The sequence below is a fragment of the Erinaceus europaeus genome, chromosome 11 (genome assembly GCF_950295315.1).
Source record: "Erinaceus europaeus chromosome 11, mEriEur2.1, whole genome shotgun sequence".
NCBI classification, from domain to species: Eukaryota; Metazoa; Chordata; class Mammalia; order Eulipotyphla; family Erinaceidae; genus Erinaceus; species Erinaceus europaeus.
This window is the reverse complement of record NC_080172.1, coordinates 22,748,088-22,764,780: the sequence shown is the minus strand read 5'-3', so window position 1 is coordinate 22,764,780 and position 16,693 is coordinate 22,748,088.

The following is a 16,693-nucleotide window of genomic DNA, read 5'->3' as shown; positions in this document are numbered from 1 at the left end:
GGTGGCTGAAAAGAGAGTTAACATATGAAGCCAAACAAATTGTTGAGCAATCATGGACCCAAAGCTTGGAATAGTGGAGAGGAAGTGTTAGGGGGGTACTCGCTGCAAACTCTAGTGTACTTCTGCTTTCAGGTATATATTTTGCAGTAGTTTACGGATACGTGTGAACATAATGCTCTCTCTCACAGAACCTGGTCTATATCTAGGTTTTGGGACTTTGTTAGAAAGTGATTCACCTGGGATGGAATTAGAGAATACTATGAAAGGAAAGGTCTCACCTGAGTAATGAAGGTGAAGGGTTGTCATTCCACACCTGGACACAGTCCAGAGCTGAAGCATGTTGAGGTGGCAATCGTTGCGTTGATTAGGTTGCGACTGGCAGATGCAATATTATTTTATATGGATTGGGAGAGGCATATGGGAAAGTGGGCCCTATCCAAGGGCTCCAGGACTGGGGGAAATAGAGGCTCTATGGTGGAGATGTGAGGTTCCTGCTGTCTTAGGGTTCAAAAAGACAAGGGATAGTTAATGTTATCATCACATTATTTGGTAATTGGGTTAACTTTGAAAAGTCCTTTTGTTAGGGTTTGCTGTATAGTACCCAGTATCTTGTAAATAGCTGTGCCACTGGTTGCCTCTGATTTACTTGGTCTAGGCTTTTGAGAGAGTCTGCATATCAAATACACAGCCTATATATTAAAAAGACTCAGTCTGTGTTTTAAAAACTTCGAGACATACAGTTAATTTTCACCCTCTCATATTCATTAACTAGTGATTTATATGACTACGCTTTACTAGGAGTGTACATAAACACCATTCCCACCACCAAAAGACTGTGTCCCATCCCAACCACCCACCCTCACCCCCCACCGGCCCAGGAAGCCGCATGTCTACCCCTCACCACAGGGTTTTTACTTTGGTGCCCTACTTTCAATTTAGTCAGATCCTGCTTTTAGTTTCCCTTTCAGATCTTCTTTCTCAACTTCTGTTGATGAGTGGGATCATCCCATACTCATCTTTATCTTTCTGACTTAGCTCACTTAACATAATTCCTTCTAGCTCTGTCCAAGATGGGTCAGAGAAAGTGGGTTCATTGTTCTTGATAGCTGTATAGTATTCCATTGTGTATGTATACCACAGCTTTCTCAGCCACTCATCTGTTGTTGGGCACCTGGGTTGCTTCCAGGTTTTAGCTATGATGAATTGTGCTGCTATGAACATAGGAGTACACACCTCTTTTTGGTTGGGTGGGTGTTATGGAGTATAGCCAGTGTTTTTCTTTCATATCTCTCACGCTCATCATTTTCTCTAGACTCTTAATGTTGACAGGCATAGCTCAGATAGGCTAGAACATACAAGAGAAAGATTGGCAAGATTCACACATAGTCTACTGACAAAGGCAATAAAAACACTGTTCATGAATGTCATTGCAATACAAATTTTATTTTTTAATTAAAATTTAAAAAAAATTATCTTTATTTATTGGATAGGGAAAGCCAGAAATCAAGAGGGAAGGGGCTATTGATAAGGAGAAATCAAGAGAGAAAAGGGAGCTAGAGAAGGAGAGAGACAGAGAGACACCTGCACCCGTGCTTCACCACTTGCAAAGCTTTTCCCCCTGCAGGTGGGGACTAGGGGCTTGAACCTGGGTCCTTGTGCACTGTAATTTGTGCTTAACCAGGTGCACCACCACCCAGCCCCCAAATTTTATTTTTTAAATGAAAATGATTGAAATTAAAAAAATACCTAACGGTAGTCCGGCGGTAGCGCAGTGGGTTAGGCGCACGTGGCGCAAAGTACTAGGACCGGCATAAAGATCCAGTTTCCAGCCCCGGATCCCTACCTGCAGGGGAGTCGCTTCACAAGCGGTGAAGCAGGTCTGCAGGTGTCTATCTTTCTCTCCCCCTCTGTGTTCCCCTCCTCTTTCCATTTCTCTTTGTTCTATCCAACAACGACATCAATAACAACAATAGTAATTACAATAATAATAATTTAAAAAGCAAGGGCAATAAAAGGGAATAAATAAAATTAAAAAAAAAAACACCTCACTTGGTGTATTGCACCAAAGTAAAAGATGCTGGGATGGGGTGGGGGTGGGGGTTTAGGTCCTGGAACATGATGGTGGAGAAGGACCTACTGAGGGTTGAATTGTTATGTGTAAAACTGAGAAATGTTACACATGTACAAACTATTGTATTTTACTGTTGACTGTAAACTGTTAATCCTCCAATAAAGAAATAAAAAAATTGCATACATTAAGACCAAGATAATTTGAGAATCAGTTAGTTATATTAATCCATGATCTTGACAGTAGGAAAAAAACGAGGTTCAGCATTTGCTAGAATTTTTTAAACTCTTCCTTTAGTTTTCTAATTTAATATACATACATTTAATTATAAAATTTTTGCTATTTTACAGTGTCATAAAATATCTTAAAATGATATCAGCCAACAGTCAGAAAAGCATTTAACATTTTAGAGCGATATGATGTATTTCAGGTAGAATGAGAATTAGTATCTAATATCTACAAGTAATAGAACCATCCCAAGGAGTCATTGGGAATGCTCTTTTAAAAAATATTTTATTATTTTTTTTTACTATTTGATAGAGACAGATAAATTGAGAGGGGAGGGAGAGACAGAGAAGGAGAGAGACAGAGAGACACCTGCAGCTGTGCCTCACTACTTGTGAAGCTTTCCCCCTGCAGGTGGGGACCAGGGACTTGAACCTGGGTCCTTGTGCACTGTAATGTGTGCGCTTGCCACCACCTGGGCTCAGGGAATGCTCTTTTAAAATATTTATTTATTGGATAGAGACAGAAAGAAATCGGAAGGGAGAATTAGAGAGGGAGAGAGACAAACAGATACCTGCAGCACTGCTTCACTACTTGTGAAGCTTCCCCCCTGCAGGTTGGGACGGGGGTTTGAATCTGGATCCCTGCACATTGTAATGCATGTGCTCAACCAGGTGCACTTCTGTCCAACGCCTAGGAATGCACTTTTTTTTTTTTAGTATTTAGATAAATGTCAAAAGTCACAAGCCAATATTTAGAAGTCAAAATCAATGTTAGCACAATAATAGTTATGAAATTGTACACATTATTGCACTAGAGTACTACTATTATTTAAATAAGGAGTCTGGAATTAAAATATATTTTCTGATAGTGCAGAAATGATCCTTGAGTTCATATTATAACTGTATCAAATAGATGTTAAATAGCTTATGTATTTTCAATGATGAATGATACATACCAACTATCCAGCCATCCACTATTTCATCAATATACTCTTTACTGAGGGTTTATTTTGTTTATTTGAAGCCAAGAATGTGCCTGGTGCCACAGAAAGTAACTGTCACCCCAGCTTCTGCACAAAAGGATTTTTTTTTTATTGTCATAGGAATGTGCAAGTGGAGGCAGGAGTGATTCTTGAATCAACCCCCTCCCCTTGTTTCAGGTAATATTTGTTTATGCTGGTCGAAGTGGGGAGGGGCTGGAAAACTGGGCACTGAGTTCAAGGACAAGCAGAATGGAGATATGAGACTGTAAGGTCCTTTTACTTCCTGGATCATGGCCTCCTGGATAATTACAGGCTTTCTTGAGTTTGCTTCTAAAATAGAACTTGCAACATGTCTTAATTGTTTGTTCTTTATTATTTTGAAGGATCCAGACTAATAGGAACAGGGTGGAGTGTGAATCTTTGATAATTGTCTTTTGGTTACTCAAAATTAGTTTCAGCATATTAACTGTTCCTTGCAAAATACTTCCTGCCAGTTATTATCTTTGTCTAATCCAATTTATCAATTTCAGGTAATCTCCTTCTAGGGCAGTGTCAGATAGACTTGACTGTCTTATGGAAAAGACAGTTATATATACACTCTAATATTAGTATCAAGGGAATTATGAGTTCTGACATAAGCATTCATAATTTCTTAAAACTATAGATTTATTTTTTATGAAAGATTCAGAGAGAAAAATACCAAGAAAGATACCAGGACACTGCTCAGCTCTGGTTTATGGAAGGGTTGGGGACTGAATTTGGGATCTCAGAGCCTCAGGCATGAAAGTTCTTTCACACACCATTATGCTGTCTTTCCAGACCCACATTTATCTTTTTTTTAATTTTTTTTTATCAGTTATAGCTTATGCTAGGCCTTGGACTTAGGCCTAGGAGTATACTAAGAAGCACAAGAAGCATCCAGGGGAGTGGTTCAGTAGTAAGGTGCTGGACTTACATTTGTGATGTCCTGAGTTTTGATTTCTCCTATGTATTGCATACAACAGAGTGCTCCTTTGGCTCTTACACACACACACACACACACTCACAGAATTAAAAAAAATAATATGATTTTTATTTATAAAAAGGAAACACTGACAAAAACCATAGGATAAGAGGGGGACAACTCCACACAATTCCCACCACCAGAACTCCATATCCCATTCCTTCCCCTGATAGCTTTCTTATTCTTTATCTGTCTGGGAGCTTGGAACAAGGGACATTATGGGATGCAGAAGGTGGAAGGTCTGGCTTCTGTCATTGCTTCCCCGCTGAAGATGGGCGTTGACAGGTTGATCCATGCTCCCACCCTGTTTCTCTCTTTCCTTGGTGGGGCAGGGCTCTGGGGAATCCAGGCTCCAGGACATATTGGTGGGGTCATCTGCCCAGGGAAGTCTGGTTGGCATCATGTTAGCATCTAGAACCTGGTGGCTGAAAGAAGAGTTCACATATAAAGCCAAATCAATTGTTGACTAATCATGAACCTAAAGACTAGAATAATGCAGATGAAGATTTGGGGGTCTCTGTTTTGTAGATAGTTAGTAGGCCTATTTTAGTTATATTTCAGAGGGCCCATGACTATACTAGCAAATAACCCCATCCAAAAATGGGCAGAGGATATGAACAGAACACTCATTACAGAAGAAATCCAAAAGGCTAACAAACACATGAAAAATTGCTCCAGGTCACTTATTGTCAGTGAAATACAAATAAAGACAACGTTGAGATACCACCTCACCCCTTTTACATCAAAAAGGACAGCAGCAACAAATGCTAGAGAGGCTGTGGGAACAAAGGAACCCTTCTGTACTGCTGGTGAGAATGTAAATGGGTCCAACTTCTGTGGAGAGCAGTCTGGAGAACTCTCACAAGGCTAGACGTGGACCTTCCATATGATCCAGTAATTCCTCTCCTAGGGATATGCCCCAAGAGCTCCATAACACCCAACCAAAAAGATAGGTACACACTTATGTTCATAGCAGCACAATTCATAATAGCTAAAACCTGGAAGCAACCCAGGTGCCCAACAACAGCTGAGAAAGCTGTGGTACATATACACAATGGAATACTATACAGCTATTAATAACAATGAACTTACCTTCTCAACCCATCTTGGATGGAGCTAGAAGGAATTATGTTAAGTGAGCTAAGTCAGAAAGACAAAGACGAGTATGGGATGATCCCACTCATCAACAGAAGTTGAGAAAGAAAAACAGAAAGGGAAACTCAAAGCAGGATCTGACTGAGTTTGGAGTAGGGCACCAAAGTAAAAATCTCTAGGTTGAGGGTGAGGGTGAGGGTGGATGTTCGGCTTCACTGGGTGGGAGGGGGAGTGGAATGATACACAGTCTTTTGGTGGTGGGAATGGTGTTTATGTACACTCCTATTAACTTGTAGTCATATAAGTGACTATTTAATTAATATGAGAGGGGACTCAAGCAGAAGTTGAAAAACAAGATCAGAAAACACAAGAAGAACCTGAACTGGACTTAGAGTATTGCATCAAAGTAAAAGACTCTGAGGTGGAGGAATGGGAGAGTACTGGTCCAAAAAGGATGACAGAGGACCTAGTGGGGGTTGTATTGTTATGTGGAAAACTGGAAAATGTTATGCATGTACAAAGTACTGTATTTACTGTCAAATGTAAAACATTAATCCCCCAATTTAAAAAAATTGACGTGAATAAACTTTTTCATCAGAGGATAGAAAATTAATTTGTGAACTGAAAAAAATATGAAAGGGGAAAAATTGATTGAATATCTCAAACTTTTTAATGCATAGACTATAGGCCAAGTCTTTGAAATGTTGACTCTCTTAAAAGCTTAGACTGGGAAGAACAGAAGCAACCAGTGGTATTACTCTATAAGACACAGCTATATACAAATAATGTCAAAGGACATAAATTATGGTGATGTTGTGTATAGTACAGCAAATCCTAACAAAGGGATTTTCAAAGTCAACCTGATTGCCAAATAATTTGATTACAGCAATAACTATTTATTGCCTTCTTAAACCCTAAGATAGCAGGAACCTCCCGCTTCCTCTATAGAGCCTATATTTCCCACAGTCCTGGAACCTCTTGGGTGAGACTCACTTTCCTGCATGTTTCTCTCAATACATAATAAATGATATTGCATCTGCTTATCTCAACCTAATCAATGCAGCAAGTGCCATCTCAGCATGCTTCATTTCAGACTGTGTCCAGAAATGTCAGGTGTGGAATATCAACCCTTTAGCCTCATTACTCAGGTGAGACCTTTCCTTTCATAGGATTCTCTAATTCCATTTCAGGTGTTTCACTTCCTAACAAAGCCTTAAAACCTAGATATAGACCAGGTCCCCTGAGATAGGGCATATGTTCACATGTATCCATAAATTAGGGCAAAAAATACACCTGAAAGCAAAAATGCACAATAGTCTGCAGTGAGTCAGTATATGCAGCAAGCAAGTAGAAAGACCTAAAAAGACACTATGAAGTTCCTAATGAAATAGTGTCTACTTAGTTTTAGATATACTCTTCACCTTCCTATTACACTTCCCTTACTCACTCCAAAGCTAACCTTATCAAAGTAAGGACTACAAAAACTGAATAAGGGCAAGAGACTGGCATATTATAATGATGACTCTTTAGTCACTATCAGGCCACCCCATCAACTGAGGCCTTAGTTGGGGAGTCCTGAGATTCTCAAGCAGACAAGATGGGCCTAGACCTTGAATAAATCATTCTCTCCATCGTTTCTGGTTATCTCTATCAGGAACAAAGCAATAGATCCTTTTGTGGGCGCCCATAGGACCTTGCCCTTATCATGCATCAACAGTGGTAGAGAATGTTCCATCCTCTGAAGAGAGGCTGGACAACATACTCTATCTTTCACTTGAGGGAAATGGGTCCTGAAATTGGGGCAGCTTGTAATGTTCCTACTCATGACCACAGAATGTGAGCTCAGATCGACAGGGATACAGAGGTCACATAGACTCCTAAGCTGAATATGGGCCCCAGATCAGATCAGATCAATGGGGTTTACAGTCAACAATATTTATACACCTTTTCCATATTTGGTAGCTACTCTCTTCCCTGATCCAGCTTTCTAGCCCTTTATCCAGCCATGACATCTTCTACCCAGACAATAACTCAGTTCCACCTGCATATCAGATGTCAGGCTCAGGAAAAAAAAGAAAAAGAAAAAGAAAATAGAAGAAAAGAAAAGAAAAGAAAAGAAAAAGAAAAAAAATTTTTAAAGAAGGACATAAGGCTAGGGAGATAGTGCAATGTTTGTGCCTCAAGCTTGAGGCACCAAAGGCTCCAGCTTCAATACCCAGCACCAGTATAAACCAGAGCTGAACAGTAAGTACTCTGGTGAAAAAAAGAAAACGCATACACACAGAAACACACACACACACAAAGACAATTAGAAGGTTAAAAAAATCTTCAATTTTGACAGTGTAACAATAGGGTCTTATGCAAGGTGAACTGCAAAGATCATGATAGGAATGATTAATTCAAATATTTGTATGATTTTAGGTTAATTAGATAGAAGGAAAAATTTTAATGTTATATATTTAAAGAGAAGTCCTCAATAAAACCTCTTGATTTACATCTGTGTTTGTGGCTTTAATTAAGCCAAGTAATTCTTATAGTTGAGTAGATACACAGGAAATTATGCATATATTGACTCTTTCCATAAATTTTATGAAACTTTCCATGGGGAAAAAGAGATGAAAGTTCTCATTATGGGCCCCAGATCAAATCTATGGGGTTTACAGTTAGCAATATTTATATACTTTTCCCATATTTGGGAGTTACTCTCTTCCCTGATCCAGTTTCTAGTCCTTTTCCAACTATAAGACCTTTTCCCCAGACAATACCTTGGGTCCACCTGCATATTAGATGTCAGGCTCAGGCAAAAACTAGTGAAGTCATGGGCCCTTAGGAATATACCTAAAATAGCCCTACTAGCTTTTTCCAAAATAGAGACCCCAAATCTTCATGTGCAATGTTCTTGCCTTTAGGTTCATGACTAGTCAACAATTTGTTTTGTTTTATATTTTAACTCTTTTTCAGTCACCAGTTTCCAGATGCTAGCATGATGCCAACCGGACTTCCCTGGACAGATGACCCCACCAATGTGTCCTGGAGCTCTGCTTCCTCAGAGCTCTACCCCAGTAGGGAAAGAGAGAGACAGTCTGGGAGTATGGATTGACCTGTCAACGCCCATGTTCAGTGGGGAAACAATGACAGAAGCCAGACCTTTCACCTTCTGTACTTCATAATGACCCTTGGGTCCATATTTTCATGGGGTTAAAGAATAGGAAAGCTATCAGGGGAGGGGGATGGGATATGGGGAGCTTTCGTGGTGAGAATTATACCCCTCTTATCCTATGGTCTTGTCAGTGTTTCCATTTTATATAAAAAAAAAAAGTAAGAAAGAAACAGGCTGGAAGTATGGATCAACTTGCCAGTGCCCATGTCCAGCGGAAGAGAAGCAATTACAGAAGCCAGACCTTCTGCACCTCATAGAGATCTTCGGTTCATACGCCTGGAGGGATAAAGAATAGGGAGGCTTCCAATGTTGGGGATGGGATGTGGAACTCTGGTGCTGGGAACTGTGTGAAATTGTACCCCTCTTTTCCTATGGTCTTGTTGATCATTATTAAATCAATCAATCAAAAATTGAAAAAAAAGAGAAAGAATTTTGTCTTCATGGTTATCTTGGTGCTTCTCTTCTTAATTAGTTTTTCATGAAAAGGGTCAGAGCTTCTCAATGATTTTGAGGAAGTGCTCACTTGCATTTTCAGGAGGATTTGACCCAGTCCCCTCTCTGCACCCCCACCCCAGGAAATTAAGAAGTGCTAAATGTTTAGGTAGGTGGGAAAGCAGCTAGTGAGATTCTTGAGAAAGGTGTCATTGTGGGTTTTTCCTTTAGTAGTAAATGACACTAAGAATTCACCAAGTCTTTGAAAACCTGACATAACTTTTGGAAAAGTTGTCCCTTGCCATAGCTACTTCATATCGAAATTAGGCTCTGAAAGGATTGGGTTTGGATTATCTGGTGTGGTGGTGGGGGTGGGGGTGTGAGGAGGGGTGACCAGACATAGATAAATTAGGTTGAATTAAACTCCAGCAGTTAATGTGCTAAAGCTGAGTCTAAAAACTGAAGAAAAGTCTCAGGGAATCAAACATTGCTGACCTTGCCCTCTTGAAACAACAGAGACATTAGACTTTGTTCTAAGAGGAACATTCTGAAGAGTTATTACCCTAAATGTGAAAAGATTTAGGGACCTTTGACCCCCTCTACCTGATGGTCCAAAAGTCTAGCTCCTGGCTTTTCCACTGTCCTCTATTTCTTTTATAAAATACTGATACTCCTTGAATGATGGGAAGTTGATTTAATATAATAAGAGCCCTGGTTATAGGTTTGAATAGCCACAAAACAAATCATCAGGACAGCTGACATGTATGTTGCAGAACAATTTATTTTTATTTTTATGTCTTTTACCAGAGCACTTCTCAGCTCTGTCTTGTGGTGGTACTGGGGACTGAACCTGAGCCCACACATTACCATGCACAAGGACCTAGGTTCAAGCTCCTAGTCTCTACCTGCAGATGGGAGCTTCACAAGCATTGGATCAGTACTGCAGCTCTCTCTCTCTCTCCCTTTCCTCTTCTACCTCCCTTCCCCCTCTTTCTTTCTTCCTTTCTTTCTTTCTTTCTTTCTTTCTTTCTTTCTTTCTTTTTTAAATTTCTTTATTGGGAGATTAGCGGTTTGCAGTTGACAGCAAAATACAGTACTTCATACAAGCATAACATTTCCCAGTTTTCCACATAACAATTCAACTCTCATTAGGTCCTCCTCTGCCATCATATTCTAGAACCTGAACCCTATCCCCCATCCTAGAACCTTTTACTTTTTTTTTTTTACTTTGGTACACCAAGCCCCTCTCAATTTCTCTGTCTCTATCACAAAAAATAAGAATAAAGAAGCATTAGAAGATACAATATAAAATAATGCAAAGATCACAGAAGGGAAAAATTAATAAAAAATGATTCTTTGGTTAATCCATGTTTTAAAATCATAACTTTGCATATAAGTGGAAAGAAAAAACTTTTATTATTAACTAATCTTTTAGAGTTTATTTATTATCAATGTTACTTTATTGTCCCTGAGTTTTCACCACTTTGGAATGACTTCTTCAAAAGAAAAACAAACAAACAAACAAACAGACAAACAAACAGAAAGGCGGGGTGGGGGGAGAGAAACCATAGCATCAAATTTTCTTTAGAGTAATGGCTTGATCCTGGGTCTCTTACAAGGCAATTCAGAGTGTGCTAGGTTGCCCACTCAATCTTGTAGAGTATAAATATAGGCAAAATTGATCAGCTCCAGAAAAAGAAATGTATCGGAAATTAAGGTGTATTAAAGATATTAGGATCTTTGTTGAACAGAATTTTGATTTGGAAGGTAAGGTTTGGCATAGTTTGCAATCAAATACTAGTAAGAATGAATTAACATTTGTTTACAAGAATAATGTCAGTGTAAGCTATTAGTGGAATATCAATTGCTCATGATAGATGGTGGATTTAAGGCAATTTGTTGTGGGCAAGGGATTTTGTAACTGTCAGTCTTCCAGAGCAGTTTCATGTTGCCTTGTTTCTTGTCCCAGTGGACTTTAGTTTACAATCTGTTTGTAGCACCCTTGTTAATTTCAAAAAGTGTCTCAACTTGGATGAGAAATTGTATGGTCATTCTAACTTCAGAGAAAATTTAAAGAGAGAACACTAAAGATCTTAGCTCTTCTTATTTGTCACTTTGGCACACATGAAACAAGGCAATTCTAAGTAAACGACTGATAGCAATATAGGCCTAATACCAGTCTGCGCTACCTATGAAGGTAAATTGGATCAATCAGCTACATTTCACACCAGCTGTAACTTCTGGGTGGTCTTCAAAGAAAACTCCATTTAGAGTTCATTTCAGTGATGCAAGGGAAATTTCACAGGCTGCTAAAATAAGGGTAGGAGGTCTGCAGTAGAAAGAGAGGGTTTTAATCACTATATTGTGGATAACAGAAAAAAAAGCCTTTAAAGTTACAGCTGTCACCTGAACCTTCAGTCACTGGTTACTCACCAGTATGCTTCGTTCATAGTCCTCTATTGCATTCTCATAATATTGAGATAAATAGTGAACACCATATTACTTGAGGTGGTGTCTTGGATTAAAAATGAAATTTAGCACTCTGTCTACAACATTCAATGTTGACAAAATATGCTGTCAATGCTGCCTTTTGTGTAATGAAGGGAACACAAGCTTTAATAGGATTTCATACTTCAGTTGTATGATTCAATACTAATACAGTATGCTCAGGTGCAAAATTATTAGTAATATAATACCTTCACACCGAGTCTTAAGATAAGAATGGGATTTCTGTCAGTCAAGATTAACTGAAAAATTCAAGACTTGATTGTGAAATAGAAAGTTTTAAAAGCCACCTTGTCTGAATAAATCCACCAAGAGAAAATATTATATATGTAAGGAAGAATTATTTGATGCAACAGCTCTTGATCATAAAGACACTGTAAGATATTTAATCCATTGTGGATGAAGTGAGGAAAAATGGATGATGAGGTGGTGTCAAAATATAGATAGCGAAAATCAGATCAAAATATGAGAGAAAGGAAAATCAAGGCAAGGAAGAGAGATTATTTATGAGACAAAAAGGAAGCAAAGCAGTGAGACATTTGAATGCTGATAAGACAGCAGAAAGAAAAGGTATTTCTGCTGATAAGTTTCTTCTTGGTCTAGATCCTCATCCCAGTATAATTTAGGCTCTGAGGAGGAAGCTACCAGGAAAGACACAACAGAGAGGGGTGCATGGTTGTTGTGTAGGTTAGGAGCTTGGTAGGTTTGTTCACCTTTCCCCTGCTATAGGAAAGGAGACGTTCGTACAGATGAACACTTTCCCAATAAATGTGAATGAATCTACAAAAAGAATGCATTTTCTAAGTTTTCAAGGCTTTTACCATGTCTATTTCTTTAAAAAAATTCCATCCTAAAATAATCCTTTTGCCAAAGAGACATATTTTGGAGAGGTAGACTCTTTTCTCCTTTAGTTAATGATGGCATCTGTCTATAATGTCTATCTCTCATCTAGCCATCATCTTTTTTTTTTTTTTTTAATAAAAAACAACTATATATTTTTAATTTTTTAAAAATAAAAAAAACTTTATTTATTTCTTGGATAGAGACAGCCAGAAATTGAGAGGCAAGGGGAGATAGAGAGGGAAAGAGTCAGAGAGACACCGGCAGCACTGCTTTACCGCTCGCAAAGCTTTCCCTCTGCAGATGGGGACTGGGGGATCGAACCTGGGTCCTTGTACATTGCGACATGTGTGCTCAACTAGGTGCGCCACCACCCAGCCCCGTATTTTTAATTTTTTAAAAAAATACTTATTTATTAATAAAAAGAAAGAAATTGAGAGGGGAGGGGGAGGTAGAGAGGGAGAGAGACAGAGAGACACCTGTAGCCCTGCTTCACCACTTGTGAAGCTTTCCCCTGGGGGCCGGTGGTGGCTCACTGGGTTCTATACACATATTCTGAAGCGCAAGGACCTACTTAAGGTTTCTCACCTGCGGGGGTGGGGGGGTATGCTTCCAAATGGCGAAGCATACAGATGTCTTTCTCTCTTCCTATCTCCCTTTCCTCTCTCAGTTTCTCTCTGTCCTATCCAATAAAATGAAAAAAAAAAATGGCCGTCAGGAGCAGTGGTTTCCTAGCACTGGCACCACGCCCCAGGGATAACCCTGGAGGCAAACAAAACAAAACAAAACAAAACAAAACAAAAACACCTTTTCCCTACAGGTGGGGACCAGGGGCTTGCATCTGCATTCTTGTGCCCTGTGATGTGTGCCCTAAATGAGGTGCTCCACTGATTGGCCCCTCACATCCATGTTCTGTATCTACCCTTCATCATTATTACTATCTCATCTGTATGCTACCACTTAGTGTTAAATAATCAAAATTCAATCAACTTATTTTTATTTTTATTTATTGTAATTGTTTGATTTATTTTATTTTTATTAATGATTTATAATGATTTACAAAATTATAAGATAACAAGGGTATAATTCCAAACAGTTCCCACCACCAGAGTTCTGTGTCCCTATCCCCTCCATTGGAAACTGTATTAGTTCTCCCAAGATCACAGATATTGGTTCACTTTTACTATCCGTCTATATTTATGTATTTCCCCATTTTTTCTATGGTACCACCCTGTCCTCTCCAAGTCACACCTACTACTCCAAGTATCCTTCCCTTTTTTCTCTTTTAAAAATTTCCTCTTCTCCAAAGGGGCTCAGACTATTACATGGGGAAAGCAGAGTCTCTCCAACAAATGGTGTTGGAAACAATGAGTTGAAACATGCAGAAGAATGAAACTGAATCACTGTATTTCACCAAATACAAAATTAAATTCCAAGTGGATCAAGGACTTGGATGTTAGACCACAAACTATCAGATACTTAGAAGAAAATATTGGCAGAACTCTTTTCTGCATAAATTTTAAAGACATCTTCAATGAAACGAATCCAATTACAAATAAGACTAATGTAAGTATAAACCTATAGGACTACATAAAATTAAAAAGCTTCTACACAGCAAAAGAAAACACTACCAAAACCAAGAGACCCCTCACAGAATGGGAGAAGATCTTTAAATGCCATACATCAGACAAGAGTTTAATAACCAACATATATAAAGAGCTTGCCAAACTCAACAGCAAGACAACAAATAACCCCATCCAAAAATGGGGGGAGGACATGAGCAGAATATTCACCACAGAAGAGATCCAAAAGGCAGAGAAACACATGAAAAAATGCTCCAAGTCTCTGATTGTCAGGGAAATGCAAATCAAGACAACAATGAGATACCACTTCACTCCTGTGAGAATGTCATACATCAGAAAAGGTAACAGCAGCAAATGCTGGAGAGGGTGTGGGGTTAAAGGAACCCTCCTACACTGCTGGTGGGAATGTCAGTTGGTCCAACCTCTGTGGAGAACAGTCTGGAGAACTCTCAGAAGGCTAGAAATGGACCTACCCTATTATCCTGCAATTCCTCTCCTGGGGATATATCCTAAGGAACCCAACATATCCATCCAAAAAGATCTATGTACACATACGTTCTTGTAGTAGCCAAAACCTGGAAGCAACCCAGGTGTCCAACAACAGATGAGTGGCTGAGCAAGTTGTGGTATATATACACAATGGAATACTACTCAGCTGTAAAAAGTGGTGACTTTACCGTTTGCTGCCGATCTTGGGTGGATCTTGAAAAAATCATGTTGAGTGATATAAGTCAGAAATAGAAGGATGAATATGGGATGATCTCACTCTCAGGCAGAAGTTGAAAAACAAGATCAGAAAAGAAAACAGAAGTAGAACCTGAACTGGAATTGGCGTATTGCACTAAAGTAAAAGACTCTGGGGTGGGTGGGTGGAAGAATACAGGTCCAAGAAGGATTCAGAGGACCTAGTGGGGGTTGTATTGTTATATGGAAAACTGGGGAATGTTATGCATGTACAAACTATTGTACTTACTGTTGAATGTAAAACATTAATTCCCCAATAAAAAGATACTCATCTTCAAATAAAAAAAATAAAGATAATAAGAATAAAAAAAATTTCTTCTTCTCTCTCCAAGTTCTGATGGAATTGGAATTCATAGCCCTCTGGTCATCTCCCCCCTAGCATTTACCCCTCTGGGAGTATGGACCAAAATTCTTTATGGGATGCAGAAGGTGGAAGGTCTGTCTTCTGTAATTGCTTCTTCACTGGACATGGGCTTTGACAGGTTGATTCATACCCCCAACCTGTTTCTATCTTTCCCTAGTGGTATAGGGTTCTGGAGAGGTGAGATTCTGGGACACACTGGTGAGGTCATTTGCCAGGGGAGTTCAGGATGAAAACATAATAGCATTTTCAACTTTTTGACTTAAAGGTGGGTAAGATATAAATCAGGACAAAATATTTAATAAACAGGAACTAAAAGTAGGAATAGAGTAGGTGATAATAGTAATTTTAGGGTGGATAGAAGCTAAGACATATATTTTAGGTATGTTCCTATGAGTCCATAACTTTGTAATTTTTGCTTGAGCTTGATATTTTTGCTTGCTTGTTAACATGGAGGTGAACTAAAATTACTGTCTGGGAAATGGTATCAGAGTTGAGAATAGGACTGGAAAGCAGCATTAGGGCAGAGAGTAGCAGCTCCCAAACTCGAAGAATACATATAAGTTCAATTAATTTACTTACCACATCAATCTGATCCAGGGCCCATGTATCTTCATATGTAGCACAGGATAGCTGTCTGCAGAACTCTGGGAAGGCAAGAGATGGACTAACCTGTGATCCTATAACTCCTTTCCCGTGGATATATCTGAAGGAACCCAACACACCCATCCAAAACGACATGTATATACCTGTTTGCACAGCAACACAATTTGTAATAGACAAAACCTAGGAAGCAACAAATGAGTGGCTGAGAAAGTTGTGATATATATATATATATATATACACACACACAATGGAATGCTACTCATCTATCAAAATTGGTAAATTCACCTTCACCTCATCTTGGATGGAGCTGGAATTAAACATGTGAAGTGAAATAAGCCAGAAAGAGAAGAATGAATATGGGATGCTCTCACTCAGCTAGAAGTTGAGAAATATGAGCAGAAGGGGAAACACAGAGCAGAACTTGGATTGAATTTGGAGTATTGCACCAAAGTTAATGACTCTGTGTGTATGTGTGTGTGTGGGGGGTGGGTTTCAGGTCCATCATAGGGGTTAGGGTGGGGCCACAAACCTTTGACGATGGGAACAGTATGCAAGTATACTCCTATTAACTTACAATCTTATAAATCAATAGTAATTCAATATGTAACGTGAAAATAGTTTGAATGTTTCAAGGTCCGTAACTATGCAGATCTTAGTTCTGAGTATATATATATTTAGTCTAAGCATTTAATGTTTCAAATTTGTAAACCGATTGAATCTTGATACTGGACTTAAATTGATTAAACAATTCTAAATATTACTCTCTTTTCCCTGTAAATACTAAGTTACCTACAATCTTAGACAAGATAGACAAAAATCATCTGGTCCTGTCAGTATCTAAGATATAGTTATTATTAGATAGCATTAAATGACTTAAAGCATGATGAGGTCAAATACAATACAGTAAATTCTGCCTATGGGATTTTTTTTCTTCTTAAAAATATTTTTATTATCTTTATTTATTTATTGGATAGAAACAGTCTGAAATCAAGAGGGAAAGGGTTATAGAGAGGGAGAGATATAGAGAGACACCTTCACCACTTGTGAAGCTTTTCTTCTATAGGTGGGGACTGGGGTTCGAACCTG